The sequence below is a fragment of the Pangasianodon hypophthalmus genome, chromosome 22, assembly GCF_027358585.1.
Source record: "Pangasianodon hypophthalmus isolate fPanHyp1 chromosome 22, fPanHyp1.pri, whole genome shotgun sequence".
Taxonomy (NCBI): domain Eukaryota; kingdom Metazoa; phylum Chordata; class Actinopteri; order Siluriformes; family Pangasiidae; genus Pangasianodon; species Pangasianodon hypophthalmus.
In genome coordinates, this window is record NC_069731.1 from 5,974,074 (window position 1) to 5,993,414 (window position 19,341).

The 19,341-nt window shown below is 37.7% G+C and overlaps 1 protein-coding gene across 2 annotated transcripts in view; it reads right to left on the reverse strand.

Moving 5' to 3' along the window:
* The window catches only part of oxr1a (oxidation resistance 1a), a 177,440-nt gene extending 162,040 nt beyond the window's left edge, over positions 1–15,400 (reverse strand). For both annotated transcript variants that reach the window (XM_026924549.3, XM_026924547.3), the window contains exon 1: positions 15,278–15,400. The gene's annotated coding sequence lies outside the window, so the exon portion shown is untranslated. The remainder of the gene's footprint in view (positions 1–15,277) is intronic.
* Positions 15,401–19,341: the final 3,941 nt, after the last annotated feature.

Sequence of the window (19,341 nt, forward strand, 5' to 3'; positions counted from 1 at the left end):
TTTACAAATGACAACAGGCAAGAGTAAGCTGTAAATGCATGCGTTTAGCCCACTGTTTATACATATCTCTGGTTGTCAGCCATCAGGCCCATGTATCTACCACAAACTGAGCTAAAAACTACCGTAATAGTGTCAAACTTTCAAACCATTTTATTGACAGTAACAAAATAATAAAGTAGATTTTTTTTAGATTAGGTTATTATACTTTGTGTGCACTTATCTAACACAGATTGTGCTACAAGTACAGCATAACATGATTCTTAATGACTAGATACATTTTAAGGTATTTGACTAAATCAAATATATACTAAGCTATATATTGCATACAGCTGTAAACATTGTACACTGTTATTTTGTCAGTTACTGATATAATAGAAATCACATATCAAATCATAATTTACATCTAGCAAATATATGAGGCGGGAAAACATCAACAGGGAAAGAAAAAGAGCTAATAGCATAGCATGCCAGTCTCAACTGCTGCGGAGGACATTTTCATTGTAGCGAGATGCCAGACCTCTTTTTCCATTATATGCCATACCACCTTGTAGTTAAAGCAAAAATGACATGAAGTCAGTTGATGGCTTCTTTCAAACAAGCCTCCAATTAAAGCAGACCCTCTGACAAACTCTCAAAGTCACATTCATTAAAATGAATAGAGCTTTGTTTTCATCCTGAAGGAATAATTCAGCCAGAATGAATGAAGCTGACAGTAAACGAAAGATGATTGGGAACAATTAGCACAGTCTTTATCCTCAAACATTTTATCTAATTAAAATTTTAGCATATCTGCTTGGAAGTATTGGTATAAAAAAATACAACTATCAATAACACAATTTGCAATATTGTACACGATGTGACCACCCTGGACTGAATTAGACAATACAATAGCTTGATATGTTGTTACTTACAGTATCTAACACAGGTTGTACTTATGACATAGTGCTGTTGAATTCTTGATTCTGATTGGTCAGAATGTGGATTAATTTTCTATAACAGCACGGCTCACACAGTAGTTCTGGCTACAAAGCAAATCAGAGGTTTATGTTAATATACTCATTTTAATATGACAAATGAAAAAACAAACAAAAAAAAACCCTAATGTTATTTAACAAACAAACAAAAAAAAGTTGTTGATATGCTGAGGTTTCTGCAAGGAGATGTTTATTTCACATTTAAGGAAGGAGTCTCCACTGTCAGCACTTTGTAACAGTCAAAATGTTACAGTGGGAAAATCTTCAGGACAGAGGACTTGAGTGTTCTTGTTTCTCTGTAAAAATAACAAGCTGTGGGTTTTTGTCTTATTAACTTCAAAAAAGAGGAAGAAGAGAGGCTGGTGATATGAGAAGTTTTTCCACAACTTTAAATGTAACAATAATCAGATAAAAATTCTGAGTTGTTCTAATTAACTAATTAAGAAATGTAATCACTGCCAATGTACAACTAAATGTATACTTCTGTTTGGCCAATCACTTTACTAACAGAAACCTCAAACACTTTTTGACTACTTTAATCAAAAAGTAAGGGAATGCTAAAGAGGTGAGAGCCTAAATGAGATGAAGTAAAGGGTTAATGAAATAGTTCTGAAACAATACAATAAGAGTCAGTGTATAATTAATGCTGCCCTGTCAGAAGAAGCACAACTCAAGTCCATGGTAATAGAAGATGAAGCTACTGGGCTTGGAGCTAACTGTCCATGATAGCAACCAAGATAATCGGACAGGCATGAAAAATTTCATTCCGCATTAGCTAAAGCCAGAATGCACATAATTGTCCCTAATTAAATCAGTGAGGTTCACTGAGTGTCCATGAATCTTAGTCTACTGCATGGATCATTAGGTTTGTCCAGCTGAGGATGTAAAATCCTCTCTTTTCTGTCTCGGACGCTGCGGACATTTCTTCTATTGTTTCTCCCCAATCATCTGGCAACATTTACAACAATTCTGTGATATGAGTTAAGAATAATATCTTCATACATGCCTTTAACACTATAGGCTTTTCTTCTTAAAAAAAAATTGAGTATGAACAAATCAGAGTATAAAATGTAAATCAGTGTCATTTCTTCTTTGGTGTATCTGTACAATGAAATTCACATCTGGTAACAGTGTAAAATTTGCAGTGTAACATTTTAACATTTTAATCAGTGTAAGCAACAAGTAATAATATCATTTATCCACATATATAATATAAAAAAAATTGTGTTCACTTAATACCAATTCTAAAGTTAACAACTGAGCTTACATTATATAAACGTACAATATTTTGAAAAAGAAAATAATAGCATGATGCTATAAGGATTTTTTTTTTCATAAAGTCATAATATTATAAGATTACATTTTTAATATTAGGCTATCAGGGCAAAATAAGAATCTTTTCATCTCCTGATTTGTGAAAAGGACATTAAATAGTCTGTAACAGTCTATTTGCATATACTGTATGTCCATAGTTTTTATTTTTAATAATACAGCTTTTTGTAATATTATAACTTTAAACAATACAAATATATGATTTTGAGATGAAACAGGTGGTCCTAAATCAAAGATTTGTTTTATTGGCTCAGTACCTTCCATTATACATACATAAATTACATTATGTACATGTGGTAGATTTGGGTTTGTTGCATAACTCCATTTTATCGCCAATATCCATTCTGGCAAGCAGAGATTTCAGGCATAAAGCCTAAAATTATCAATGTAGCAGCAATATAGAATTTCTGTAAGTCCTATGGGATTAAATGTTTTATTCAGACATTAGATGGAAGTCTCCCTTAGAAATCCTATAGAAAAATTTTCAATTAATCCAATGGGTGTATGAGCAAGACCACCAATAGAACAACCTTGGCTTTAACCTTCCACATCCACTCTATTTCCTCTTTCAGTCAATGGTATAGCTTCTTGTATTTCTTTCTGCGGATGTTGCTGTCAATTGAGATCTCAACATCTACATTTACTCGTTTGGCAGACATGTTTATCCAAAGTGAGGCTGAGTTGAGCAGGTGAAGTCTTGGCAGTGTTGGGACTGGATTTCTGGATCTCTGATCAATAAAACCAAAGCCTTAACCACTGAGCCATCACTGCATAGCTTTTAATCATCACACTACTGTTATCTGCTTCTTCACTATTATTATGATGTCTGGTTGGTTCACCAGTACTTATCCATGTGGATCTGGAGGTCTGACAGGATTATAGCTTTGTTGTTGTCTCTTACCCTTTGTAGCTCCTTATATCTGAACTTGTGTCCAACACATATTTCTTTCCGGGATTCCTGTATATCAGTAGTTGTCGATTTGCAGCCAAATCTTGCAGCCAAGTATTTCAGCCAAACTCAGAAGAAAAAAACTGTAGCAGAGCTGATAAACTTATGAAAAAAATCTTTGGTTTCCTAAAGAAGAACCAGCGCGGCTTCGGTTGAGGCCAAATACATGCATTTATGTACATTTTTTTAGCTGAAGGCAGCTCATTGGACTAGAGTCTGCCTAGTCTAGGAGAGAGACATTAGGTCAGAGATGGGTGAGATTTCATTTCATATTCATTTATTTACCCTCTCTGGTCTGACTGGCATGGCTTGTTTAAAAAAAAAAAACATTTGAAAAAAAAAAGCATTTGCCTTATCGTCAGGAGTGTCTGCTTGCCCAATCCCATGACTGATCCAGTTGAAACCACATTGTCAAGTTTGCTCATGACACCACAGTAGTCAGCCTCATAAATGACAGTGACAAGACATCATATAGAGAGGAGGTAGAATGGCTCACAGGCTGGGCCAAGAATAACAATCTGTCTGAATGCTGATAAAACAAAAGAGATGATTGTTGACTTCAGGGAGTCCTGCACTGAGCTCCCAGAGAGAGTGTCCTGACCAGCTGCATCACTGTCTGGTTTGGGAATCTCTGATCGCAATACCCTAAGGAGGATAGTGCGGACAGCTGAACGCATCATCAACGCTCCTCTACGTCCTATGTCTCTACGTCTATCCCTCCCAACCCTCCTACAAATCCTATCTGCCCCTCTGCCATCTGGCAGGAGGCTCTGCAGTGTCCACTCAAGGACTGCCAGACTGGGTAACAGCTTCTACCCCCAGGCTGTCAGACTCCTGAACACTGTGCTGCCCTTCTCTACACACATCACCCTAGGATCCAAGTAACACCCTCTGCCCTACTGGACAGACACTTTAAATCAATAATTGCCACTTTGCACATGACACTTTATTCATTTATTGCACTGACATACTGTTCACAGCACACAGACACTTTGATTGTACTAATTCATTACAGTACTGCACTGTCACATTAAACGTCTTACATCTCATATTTCTTTTACAAGCATTACTGCACTGACCCTTTTCCTAAATGCATTCTAGTTACAGCTTTGGACCCTGTTTACTGTAATGCCTTCTTATGTTAAATGTTCTTTTTTGTGATTGGAGTATTTATACTCTAATGCCTGTCTTTGTATGCACCCCCACTGTTACCTATACCCCCTCCCTGCATGCTTCCTATTCCTGTTGCAGTCCTGTCAACACTGTGTTGGTGATACAGGTATCTTGCCCCTTGAGTCCAGGAGAAACTTTATGTCATCTCACTGTGTACTGCACATTGTATATGGCTGTGATGACAATAAAGATCTACTTGACGTGACTTGAAGAGATTGCGAGTTTGAATACTGGTGATGCTGTGTCTGGGAACCAAGGTAGCAAAATTGGCTGTGCTCTCTGGATGGGAGGGATCACATAATATCTTGCCCCTGTCAATCACAGTGACACTATCCAATCATGAGCTCATGTATGTGGAAGAGGGTTGATAGTGCTTTCCCCCAAGTGTTTTTTAACGCTGGCCATTGATGCAGCTCAAGCAGCAGTTCGAAAAGTTGTGGTTGGCTGGCTTTACATGTCTTGGAGGATGCACATGTTAGAATTGACCAAATTAGGAGAAAAAAGAATGATCAAAGATGTGTTTATTTTAATAGATCAGGACTAAAAGATACTGACTGCTGGTAAACAGCACCCAAGAGTCGCCATGTCATATGAGAGCCAAAACAGTGGGAGTGGAGTCAGTAAGAGCTGATCCAGATATTCATTACAATACATTGTTACTCCTGCGCAGACACACTTGTTGCAATTAATTATTAAGTGCACTTCTTAAGACATAGAGGAGTGGGATTTCCACTAGGAAGCATATCAATGCCACAGCTGTTTTTGTATGAGAGGTTGCAGAGGCTGTTAGGTTGATAATGGAGGAAGTACTGTTAAGAGCTGCTCTTCTCAGATTGAATACTCAGCAATGGGTGTTGAATTCACCCACATTATATCTTGTTATCTTATAGCAAATCGGTCATAAAATTAATTTTACCAACCTCCATTTTTAGTTTAATTATTAGCAATAGAGTACTATTGCTGGAAATAAACAAATATAAACCCCCTTCCCTAGCTTATGGGTATGTGTGATGTGACTTTCACCATGTGGGCCTCATTCATCAACCTTTATGAGTTTGTGGATAGATAGATAGATAGATAGAGAGAGAGAGAGAGATTTATGGGTGCCACTAAATGCAAATCAGCTGTGCCGTGAATGTGCTTGGTAAATTACGGCTGATTTATCAAAATACACAGGTGAGCATGAAGAAAAGCAGCATTACCAAAACTTTTGTAAATGTGGTGACAATTTTTACAAAAAAGTTTACACACAACTTTACTACAAGATTGATAAATGAAGCTCCTTGTTATCTTGCTTTTATTTCTTCTTTTATTTCACTCTCAGGTCGAACATACCTAAAGATTTCTCATTTTTACTGTACTAAAAATAATTTTTGTCATTATTTCACTTTTGGGGGTATTTAAAAATTGGATATTTGACCAACACAGATTATAAGACTTCTTTCCCAACTTTTCTGCATGGAAAGTCCTGATAAAAAAATTCAGTAAATTCAGTGGCCCTTAGCTGGTTATTAGGCAGGCAGAAGTGCTGTCCAAAATAGATAGTCAGAGGAGACGGAGTCAGCAAAACAGCAGTAAAGAGCCTACAGTGTTGAGCAACTCTGGACACTGTTGGCTCGACTGCAATACGAAGAGACAAGGGCAAGAATTCATTCCGCTGACTCATTCCACCAAATAATATTTTGCTGACAGAGACAAATACTTCTCGTGGCAGTGTTCTCCTGCACGACTTTGTTCCAAGAGGCTTAATCTCATCTGGAGCTTTGCTGACAGGCGAGCAGAAACCAGGTTCATGTCGGTAAAACTGACACACAGAAACGTGTATATAAACAGTGGTTATGCTGAATATCAGAATATGGAAAGGAAACCTTCAGCCTAGAATACTAATACATGAAAAACATTAGCCCTGATATTCCTTTGAGTTAAAAATATCCAATTTAAAATTTGTACTAAAAGTGAAACACTACTAAACACAAAACATTACATGTTTATGAAACATTATCTCTAACTTATGTTAGAAAATGACTTTTATGTAAACGTTATACTGTACGTTCAGATTATGGGTGGGCAATATGACAAAAAGATCATATCATGATACTAATGTACACAATATGTATCAAGATTTATAGGCTTGCTAACAAACAGTATCAGTAAAACAGTATGTTACATTTTAAAAATACTTTTATTTACTCTTTACAAAAGTAAATTATTTAACACTGAAAAAGAAGGGAAAATATGGAAATTAGGGAAAATAAAATGTACATACAAAGTATGTGAAATATATATTACACGCTATGTTGTCACTGTGAGATTGGCACTGTTATTTAAAAAATAAATAAAAATAAATAAATAAATAAATAAAAAGCAACATTACTGTACCAGGGGTTCAGGCCCCAGCACTACCAAGCTACCACTGTTGGGCCCTTGAGCAAGGCCCTTAACCTTACCTGTTCCGGGGTGCTGACCCTGCACTCTGACCCCAACTTCCTATGTGAAAAAAGAATTCCACTGTACTATAATGAATATGGGAGAAATAAAGGCTTATTATATCATTTTGCCTAGCCCTAGTTCAGATGTTTACCTGTGACACAAGGAAAAGTGTTAACAAATGATTTGTATACAAGAAACAAACAAGCAAATATACACTGATCAGCCATAAAATTAAAACCACACCTCTGAAGGTATGCTGTGGTATCTGGCACCAAGACGTTAGCAGCAGAGCCTTTAAGTCCTGTAAGTTGCGAGGTGGGGCTTCCATGGATCGGACTTGTTTGTCCAGCACATCCCACAGATGTTCGATCGGATTGAGATCTGGGGAATTTGGAGGCCAAGTCAACACCATGACCTCTTTGTCGTATTCCTTAAACCATTCCTGAAAAATTTTTGCAGTGTGGCAGAGTGCATTATCCTGGAAAGAGACCACTGCCATTAGGAAATGCCACTGCCATGAAGGACTGTACTTGGTCTGCAACAATGTTTAGGAAGGTGGTACATGTCAAAGTAACATCCACATGCCAGGACCCAAGGTTTTCCTGCAGAACATTGCCCAGAGCATCACACTGCCTCTGCCGGCTTGCCTACTTCCCATAGTGCATCCTGGTTCCATCTCTTCCCACGGTAAGTGACGCACACGCACTCAGCAGTCCACATGATACATCAGACAAGGCCACTTTGCTCCATGGTCCAGTTTAGATGCTCACATGCCCATTGTAGGTGCTTTCGGCGGTGGACAGGGGTCAGCATGGGCACTCGGACTGGTCTGCGGCTACGGAGCCCCATACGCAGCAAGCTGCGATGCATTGTGCTTTCTGACACCTTTGTATCATAGCCAGAATTAACTTTTTCAGCAATTTGTGCTACAGTAGCTCTTCTGTGGGATCAGACCAGACGAGACAGCCTTCGCTCCCCATGCACATCAGTGAGCCTTGGGCGCCCATGACTATGTCGCTGGTTCACCGGTTGTCCTTCCTTGGATCACTTTTGGTAGATTCTAACCACTGCATACCAGGAACACCCCACGAGACCTGCCATTTTGGAGATACTCTGTCCAAGTCATCTAGCCATTGCAATCTGGCCCTTGTCAAAGTTGCTCAGAACCTTATGCTTGCCAATTTTTCCTGCTGCCAACACAACAACTTCGAGAACTGACTATTCACTTGCTGCCTAATATATCCCACCCTTTGACAAGTGCCATCGTAATGAGACAGTCAATGTTATTCACTTCACCTGTCAGTGGTTTTAATGGTATGGCTGATTGGTATGGGGCACAGTGGCTTAGTGGTTAGCACAACTGCCTTGTATGTCTTGCCCTGTATGCGTGGAGTTTACGTTTCTCCCTGTGCCTTGGGGGTTTCCCCCAGTTCAAAGACATGTGTTGAAGGCTGATTGGCATCTCTAAATTGTCCATAGTGTGTGAATGGGTGTGTGAGTGTGTGTCCAACTGTGTCCTGTGATGGATTGGCATAATTGACATAAAATACATTTACCAATTGCATTTCTATAATGTCTAACAGAATACTACTTACCAGTGAACAGAATGTTCAGGTTAATGAAAGTTTTGTGGTTTGTTCACAAAATGGCTACCTGCCAGCTTTCATTAGCAGGGAGAATGTAAGCATTTTTGGTTTGGAGGCAAGGAAGTTGGAATATTATATTGCAATAAATAAGTTAAATCTATGACAAACAAACATACCATCTGGCTGCACAAAATCCTGTCTCATCGGCTTCATTCAGTGTTTCTCCATTCCTCCATGAATTTAAGCCTGCTAACATAGTGGAAGACCAAACCACAGTCCTTATGTCAGACTCCCAGTATAAGACAAAGAAGCTCAGAAAAAGACCAGGTTTATCCTGATCATACACACACTGAGGTAGGAAAGTGCTCATGGAATTGGTATACATTTTGGCTTGCCTGCTCCAACCAAGTGCACATTTTCATATAGGCCTATTATATATGTAGGAGGCAATTAGGATGCAGTGACCCAGGGCATCAGAGGCTTGGGTGATTGGAGCTTAGTGTGCAAATCCCTCTCTAATCCTGACGCAACTCTCAAGTCATGTTTACTGTCCTGTAAAAATGCTGCTCTCAAACTTTCGACTTCACTAGTCAAGGCTGCTGGGGATGGAAAAAATTGTGATGCTAAAAATCACAGACAAGTTGTCCATGGAATTGCCAGAAGCTACACAGTTAACATCCACGGATGCATCACTGTTTATAGCAGGAGAGCTTAGAAAAGAAAGAAAGATCAAAAGTCATGCTAGCTAAGTTGGAAGTGAAGGAACAGAAGGTTACTGAGTTCAGAAAGAGAGGAAGGTTTGTAATCAACTACAGCGATGTCTCACAATCCTGCACCAGTTGTGTTTTTTTGTATTTTGGCTTATCAATGGATCTCAGAGATGCGGTGATAAATAGTACACTCAAACACCACATGGAAATGCAAAATTAAGCAGAAGATTCTTTATCAAATATATTAAGTATGGAATAAAACACTTACGAGTCATGTTATAGGAAAACAGTCAATAACGTGTTAGCTAGTTACGACCCTGAAGTTTGCGATAACACAAAATATCAACGATGATACATTTTTCCTTGTTGAAAACCGGCATGTTTTTAATCTTATATTATGAGGAGCATCCACCACACAAGTCCCCGCGAGTGAGCTGAAACAATACCATATTATGAAGAGTGCATTAATATAAAACATGTGATTTGACCAATCTGATCAATTCTGATCCAAGAATTCCATAGCGCTATCCTATAACAGAAGCTAACATACAGTATATGATCTACCTAGTATGAAGTTATGCACATAATCACATATAACTTTCTCTTAAGGCCCGGATTCCACCAATTTCTGACTCAAAAACATAAACATCCATTTATAAGTATTGTGTTACACCATTCACACCGTCACTACTTCCTGGTAATTGTTTCAGTGTGACTGAGCTTTAGGATTCCTAATGAAAACTGAGTAAAACTATTACATGAAGTATGGCATGATTTATACAATATGAATATCACTGATCAGCGTAACACAATAAAGTGACAGGGAAGTGCTCTAAGTGATAAATAATGCATGCAGCTTTGGAGATTAAGGACTCTTTGACTGCGAGGTTTATTTTATGATTTATAAAGTATAGACTCAGTCATGTGTAGTGTTGGTTGATTGATTTCTGAATCCTTAATTCCTATATCAGTTGTTTCATACAATAATTAAGCAATATTGTACGAGCAAGAGTGTGGTTCTACTGAATATTGGCACGGCTGTGATGTGCCGAAGGTAATCCGCACGATTGCGAGAGTGATATTGCTTTTATACAGCAGTTCTATAAACAAGAAATTAATATTGAGTAACTGACATCTCTGACATGTGAAGAACTGTATCAGCATCTATATTAAACCAAAATATCACATTTTTAAAAAGAGACATTTTGGTTTCAATAAAGTCTCATGTTATTTATCTAGTCTTTTAAATTTATAGCTTGTTGTATGTGTGTGTTTTATTGTTGTAATTACTGTAATCTCATTACTATCGACTCATTAAGTTAACTGTGAAAGCATGATATAATTATGCATAACGCAAATAACTTGCTGGATCAAGTGCTATTTTATAAGCTGCCAAATAATGATGGTGGAAGCCATATTGTTAAATTAAACCAAATTTTGCAGTGATTAATGTGATAATTACAAGTAGGACTATTCGTGCTGCAATATATTAGCCACGTACTACAATAGACTCCTGTTTATTTTAACACTTGCCATTATTTTGTTCATATATCATATTAGTCTTATTCTATTTTTCATTTTTAAATTGTCTCTTGCGTTTATGTAATAAAAGCAAGTAATTCATTGTGTTACGTTTGATAGCAACGAAAAAAAGTTACTTCCTTCTTCTCTTCAGTCAAGATTTTCTATCCCTGATTTTTTTTTTCTTCTGGGTTTAAAGGCAAGCACTTATGTTTAAAGACAGCGGTTAGACACTTTCTGAAATCGGCTTAAATGCATGTGTAAATCATCTCTGAATACAAACAACTTTCCCTGTGTAAATACTGACACAACTTTACAACTTTTGGACTTAATTATCCAACTCTGAATACAGCCCCATGTGTCCATATGATTTCACATCCAAAACAATAATTATCTTCTATGTATGTATCTATAACAAACAACTCTGTAGGCATCCATTCCTTTGTCTTCAGTAACCCTGTACAAGACGCCAGTCCATCGCAGAGCAACACACACACACACACACACACACCTAGGGGCAATTTAGCATAGCCAATCCACCAACCTGCATGTTTTTGGGAAGTGGGAGGAAATTGGAGAACCAGGACGGAAACCCATGCAGACATGGAACCAACCATTACCTTCATTACACTTCATGAAAAAACAAAAAAATTATTAGATTTTCAAAATTGGATGTACTGAATGTATTAAAGTCACGTACCAGATCTATTTGTGGCTTCATTTAGTAGCCATCTTTCCACATGCACTACTTCCACCCATAAATCAACATCTGCCTAACAGGAAAGAGGCATTTTAATTAAGGCTTTCTCATAAAGTGAATCAGTTAGGCTGAATGTCCACATAAGAGGACAGATCAGGTTTACAAAGATCAGAATCTGATTGGGTTTTATTAGTCACACGAGATTCACTTATGACGTATTTGCCTTGGCAGATGCTCATCCTGCTTAAACTGCTCCATACACAGACACTATAAAAAGGGAAAAACCATTATTTTTAGCACTGAACAACCAGGGCTTCGGGCACCAGTGACGTTTTTATAAACTGCACCCACTTAAATATATGAATATCTAAATCCTCCTTCTGTCTGTTAATAATCTGAGAGTGAATCCTCAGGGCAGCGGTGGTGCTATTTCTGTGTTCATGCTGGTGCTTTCACATCTGGTTCATACCAGATGTTTGTTTATTTACTCACTTCGTACATTAGAAATATGGGATTAAGTTCTGTGCAATTGTTTACAATTTCATGAACTTGATTTAGTATATCGTAGCGCTATATTTTTATATTGTGCTACAACAGTTAACCTAATGAAGCTACGATATAAAAATATAAAATGCAAAATAATAGGATATGCTGGATCAAGTGCTATTTTATAAGAAAAAAAAATCAATTAATGTTTTATTCAAACATTTCAAAGCTTTAACTTCCACACTAATATCACCATCCTCGATCAAAGTCGTACTTGATATCTCATAAATCACGAACTATCCAAGTTGGTTGATGGCCACGCCCTCTGATTGAGTGCAACTGCGTTGTATAGACTTTGTAGGCTGGTTCTACACTGTCAGCCTCCGAGGCCACAGGGAAAGAGCTTACACAGCAGCGCAAGGTGAGACACGAGCCAACACAGCAGTGCGCTGAAGGATTACAGCAGAGCAAGCAAGGGTTTTGCTCTTTTACCTGCTACTCAGTCACTCTGATGTGCACAGTAAAGTTTTTTTTTCTAATTCTCACAATGCCTCTGTTATACTGAGGAAACAGCAGTAGATTATTATATCCTTAGAGATGCAAAAACTCTGGGCATGTGCTGAACCGCACACTAGCGTACTTAACAGTCTGTCAGCATTACTACTTAGGCACACTACTTAATGCACTTATTCGGTTCAGAATACAGCTTTGACTTTACTCGGAATGTGTTTTGACTTGTGTTTTGTACCCAGAAAGGGCAAAGTCATACATCCAGCAGCTATAACCATGATCTTCATGCAATATAATATCAGTTGTTGATCTGCGTGTCAGCTCGGCTGCGTTTATTCCCAAATCTAATTACGAACCGTGATGTCCTAACCAAATGGAGTGGGAATCCTCTTCATTCAGAGCAGCTGATCAACCTTCCTCTATATATTACACTTATACCTACAGAAACCCTATCCACTTTTACACTGTTGTCATTATTACTTAAGCTTTCTAAAACCTCTTCAGTATGTTACTAAAGATATTATACTACCAAACTCTATAGATATTATAACTAAAGGATGCTCAGAAATCCCTAACATGTTATTTATAGCTATTATAATCACAGGAGCCTCAACCTCACTCATTTTCATTAACCGCTTTATCCTTGTCAGGGTTGTGGTGCATCCGGAGCCTATTCCGGGTATACTCAGCATGACGTATGGATTCACCCTGAACGAAATGCCAGTCCATCACAGGAAACAAAGCACACTCGTTCACACCGACGGGCAATTTATCATTCAATCAAGTTAGCCCACTACAATAATATAGCTATTATAATATAAATAAAATCTTAAAATGTCTAAAGATGCTACACACTTTAACAGGATTGCAGCTTTTATAACGGCAGGAGCCTCATATTCTGTGATACGTGAGTGTAATGCAATGACAATAAATGTATCTGTATCAGGTTAGATGTAGAAATGCCAGCACTGTCAGTATATTCTGTGAATTCTATGACAGCTATGACAGTTCCTCAACCTCAGCTACATCACTTGAGTTCATAATAGGTCTCTAAAACAAAAATAACTGGTTTTATTTTCCAAAATATAAACAAATTAGTAGCTAGTTTAAACCACAGCCATCCTGACCAGGCAGTTACCCTGTAAATGCATCATGCGCCGCATGTTCATGCTAATGAATGTGGTCTTTGTTTGTCCAGTGAGCACTGTTTCAGGGGTATGTCAAACATCATCATGCCCAAACTTCAGGCACAAAAGAAGTCCGAATATACAGTGACTGGTAGGAGTTGCAGCCAATCAGGACGGAAAGAGTGAGAGAGCAAGAGAATGCAAACAAAGAGAAAATATCCTACTGTAACAAGAAAAGAGATTCTGGACTTAAAGTTATATTCTTCTTGAACCAGTAAGGCATTTATTTCCTTTCTAATTTGGTGTATTGTTATCCAGTTGTGAAGTTGTTTACCTAGAGAACTTGTGACTAATTGGAGGTGTCTGAGTGTCCCAGTATTTATGTATTTCAAACTTGATTATATCAGGCGGGAGTGAGTCATCTGGGCCATCTGCTAGCCTCGGTGTATATTCATTTCTCCATGTTGCAGCTAGTGTGCCAACAATATCCAGCTATCCTAATGTTTGTGAAGAATAAAATGCATAAATTAACTCATACAAATACACAGAGAACAGATTGAGTAGTAAAGTAAATGGTAGCAAATGTATTGCACTGCATGTTCATGTTAATATTAATGAACGTTTGTCTCATAAGCTTCATATCTGAGTATTTGTTCATGGCTGCATTGATATAAAACTATCTTGCCTATGCGAATTTATTTTTGCACCCAGTCTCGATGCACACCTCTAGTCTTGACCAGATGGCATGTAAACATTTCTAGTAATCTTTCTAATAGTGTGCCTCCTATTCATATCTGTGTTTGTATTTGTTGAGAACATTGTTCATTCCCAATAACATATTCATATATATATATATATATATATATATATATATATATATATATATATATATATATATATCGCAGAGCCTATCCCAGGGAACTCGGGGCACAAGGCGGGGCACACCCTGGACAGACTGCCAACCCATCACACGGTACAATCGAGCACACGCTCACATTCACACACTACAGACAATTTGGAAACGCCAATCAGCTTACAGTGCATGTCTTTGGACTAGGGGAGGAAACCGGAGTACCTGTAGGAAACCCCGGAGATCATGCAAGTCCAGCGCACACAGGGCAGAGGCAGGACTCGAACCACCAACCCTGGAGGTGCGAGGCAACACTGCTAACCAGTAAGCCACCATGTGTAACTATATAAATACATATATATACACATATATATGTGTGCATGTGTGTGTGTCTGTCTATATATATATATATATATATACACATACATACATACACACACACACATATATATACACATTTATACATACATACATACATACATGTGTGTGTGTGTGTATACATTTACATATACATATATGCATGTATATATATCCAATACAATATTACAGACACTAAAACTAAAAGAACTTTAAATATGTTGATACCTGAGAAGCTCAACTCTTTCCAGTGATATGACTCTTGCATAAAAAAGAAAACCTAATGCCGTCTGAAAACTTCCAAAGCTGCAATAAATGAGCTCAGACTTCAGCTGTAGCCAGATGAAGCCAGTGAAAAAGCTCTAGTGGAAAGTTGAGGATGATGAAACCGAGCACGAGCTGTGTGTTATTATACCTGCGTGTCATTCAGGTGCACAGCGCGCGAGCTGATCCGTTACTGTCCCACGGTGTGACTGTTCACGAGTTTCAGCAGCCGAACTTCCACTGGACGAGCTCGCCATCGTTTTCAACACACACAAGGAGTAAAAGAGGCGGAAAATGTCGCTACTTACGTTCAGTCCATGCTGAGGAAAGCCGCCTGTCCCGCGCCGGTTCCTCTGACAGGAGCCGCAGCTTCACCGGACGCGCGCGACGTGCAGAGTAATTTGACCTTCTCAGTATAGACTGTACCATCTGTGTAGGAAAAGGGGGAGGCTTGGAACATACCAGCATTCAGCATTCTGGTATATCTCGACTTTTTTGCCTTTGTTTTCATACAGGAAGCACTTATTTAAGTGCTTAAAACCTATTTGTATTTCTGTAACAATGATGCGACTGTATTTTTATAGGTTTGAGTTTGAAATGAATTATTAAAAATATTTTTTTTTTTGTCAGAGTATATCATGGAAAAAAAAAGTATGACATGAATCCTGAAGCCATTCATGTTTTAAAAATCCTGCAGTATTTTTTAATGACCTGAAAAAACATTTGTTGATATTAATTAATACACAATAATATTAATGGTGTAATACCTTCACCTGTGTGTGATGTGCACCTGTACTCTCTCTCTCTCACACACACACGCACACACACACACACACACACACACACAGGTGAGCACCACACAGGTTTTTACCAGCAAGTAAAAGTCTCAAAATGTGGAAATAATCATAAAGAAGCCTAAAGCTGCATTAGAAATTCTTGCACACTAGCCAAACTGTGAATCGAACACATCATATAGTTAAACAGATTTTACAAGAAGATTGTGTTAGATGTTTACAATTTACATTTTCATCAAATAATTGCTCACTTCTACATGCCATTCACACAAAACAGATGTGCCAGTTTGTCATTCCCACAAACCAGATGTGCCAGTGCTTTGCTCTTATGTCCTCCAGCCCAATTAAACCCTTGAGCATGACCAAGGCAGTATTATAAAACTGGAGATGGCAAATTTTGAAAAATTTGGAAAGGATTTTGGAAAATATCAGCTTCATAAGTTCAATAAAGTCATTCATTCATTCATTCTATTCAGGGTAGTAGTGGAGGTAGTACTGGAGGTAGGAATACACACCACAACACCCTTGATGGGACGCCAATACATCCACCGGGAACCATGGAGGAGAACCTGGAGGAAGCCAACATGGACATGGGGAGAACATGCAAAACTTCTCACAGACTTTAACCAGAGCACAGGCTTGAACCGTGAACCTTGGAGCTGTGAAGCAGCAAGCTATCTACTGTTGATATTAATTCACATATAATTCTTGATATCTATGTTTGCAAGTTCTTACTGCAGAAATTGCAAACTTCCCCTTTTTAATACACAATTTTTTTTTCAGAGTATCTGTGTCTGGATTAGGATGCTATCTTTGGTATTATTTGGTATTGGAGCAATAGATAGATAGATAGATAGATAGATAGATAGGTAGATAGATGTAGATGGATATAGATAGATAGGTGGATAGATGTAGATGGATATAGATAGATAGGTAGATAGATGTAGATGGATTTAGATAGATAGGTAGATAGATGTAGATGGATTTAGATAGGTAGACAGCATTTTTGCTAATTTTCATGAAGGGTAGCAATAATTTCTTAAGCCAAATTATAACAAAGTGACAAGAGCAGTTCCAATGTACTACACTTTAAAATACTTTGTAAAGTATATAAAATTAAATAACTAAAAAAAATAAATGAGTTAGTGCTGTAATATCCTTCCATCCAATTGCTCAACTTGACTGTGTTACATAGTTTTATTCAACACTCTTTTGTTCCTATGTTTGGTTTAAATATCTTTATATGTAACATGCAATTGGTCAACGTTCTATAAATATTGACCTCCGCTTGACTGAAAAAAGTGTAGAATTAATCACAGTAGTCTGTCATATCCATATCATAAACTACAAACTACAAGATCATCAACGACAAACATCCTGATTCTTTGCCTTATTATCTTCAGATATGACGCATTATCTAACTACACAGCTGTACCTGGTTGCTATGGTGATCCAGTCCAGAAAATGTCCTCAGCTCTGATAACTAAACACAGAGTATTTAACAAAGACGAAGAATCTCTAAAAGCAAGGACATGCATTGATAAAAGGTTCAGGAAAATGTCCTCGAACATTCCTTAATCATCAATATGATTCTGAGCTTATCATTTAACCTCCAGAGTTAAACTTGTATCATCGATGACGCAAACAATCTATATTTATATAAGTAAAAATATGTATATATGTCCTGTATATGTATATGTATAATGTAGATTTACATTATACAAAGGTTTTAGAACATCTATAGTAACATACAGAGACATTTTACCTACAGTAAACAAATTAAAAACCAGTGATATGGTAATGTTTCCTGTGAGATGGAAAAAATTGGGAAAGCTTTCAGGACAGAGGACTTCACATTTTCAGGTTTAGTGGTAAAATGAAAAGCTGTGGGTTTTTTTTGTCTTATTAACTTCAAGAGAAAGAAAAAGAGAGACTAGTGAGGGTTTTACTGTAAGTGACAACTTGTTTTGTGGACTTCTGCAAGATTAATCTTAACTATAAATGGATAAAATGTCTGTGTGTATATATATATATATATATATATATATATATATATATATATATACACACACACACACACACACACACACAGGCAAAGTGCTAAAGTGCTGTGGAATAAAACACGTTGGGAATGTTATAGGAAAATAGTCCACTTCAGGACATTAACAGTAACTCTGCATCTCATGACCCCACTGTTGCTCATTTTCCTATAACAGCCCCTTGTGTCATGTTTTATTCCTTACATAATACATCGTTTTTAATATTTGTGAACACTTCCACATGTAAAAGTGACCATAAAGACTAGCCGATATGACATTCGAGACACTTACAGTTCATAAGCACATAAACACATTTCCCTGGGATGTGATTTGAGACAGTGGTGCTATGGGCATTAAGCTTATGAATGAGAATGAGAAACTGTTAAGGGTCACACAAATAATAAATTGTTTTCTCGCTCCAAAGTTTGCTTTCAGGAGGAAATTACTGCATGCAAAATAGCACACCCAAGGCACTGAGTGATTCCCTTACACATTTTAAACATAAATATTATCTACATATCATTGTCAGCAACATTGCCATAGGAAAGGGAGTTTCACAGCAAATGCAGTTTTTAAGCTAACTGCTGTACCATTTTGCATCGTTCTCCTTCAAGGTGTGGTTTGTAGTTTTTAATTGTCCTTGTAGATCTTTAATAATCATAGTGATGCTGTATTAAATATTATCATTCTATGTACGAGACTATGTATGAGAGGTTTTTGAATATATTTATATGTCTGGCTCTGAATCAATACCTCCTCAGGCAATTTATAAAAAATAAATTTATAATTTTTTTTTTTCACTTAATTCAGTCTGCCTTCCATATATCATTTCCATATATCATACAACATTCAGGCTAAATGAAATAGTCTTGATGAAATCCCTGAGGCGGCACGGTGGTGCAGCGGATAGTGTTGCAGCCTCACAGCTCCAGGGTTCTGTCCTAAGTTCGGATTACCGTCTGACTGGAGTTTTGCACGTTCTTCATGTCAGAGTGGGTTTTACTCCGGGTTCTCTGGTTTCCTCCAAATTCCCAAAAACATGCTGGTTGGTGGATTGGTGACTTTAATGCTACATTTGTGGTACCTTGTACGTGGTAATTTGCAAGTTGTAATAACGTTCGATGTGCCAAGTGGGAAAAAAAAACCATGGACACCTCCATGAAATTGTGTCTTTTGTTTGCTCTGTCAGAGATGTAAAGCTCATTGGTGCTGTTCTACTCTACTCTATCTTTACTCTATCTACTATATCTACTGTACTTCAAACATGCGTGCAACATTTTGGACTGAAATTGTAGTACAGCAACAATAGTGGACAACAGCGAGTAACTTAGCAACAAGCTAGCCCCTAACAATAGCGAGTATCATTAGCAACAAGCTAGCCAGCTAACATTAATGATAACTCTAACGTTGATGATTATCTTCTAAAAACAGTGATTTTTATAGTCAATAAAAATTGACTGGGGCAGTCGTGGCCTAAGGGGGCAGTCGTGGCCTAATGGTTAGAGACTTGGACTTGCAACCCGAAGGTGAACCTGAAGG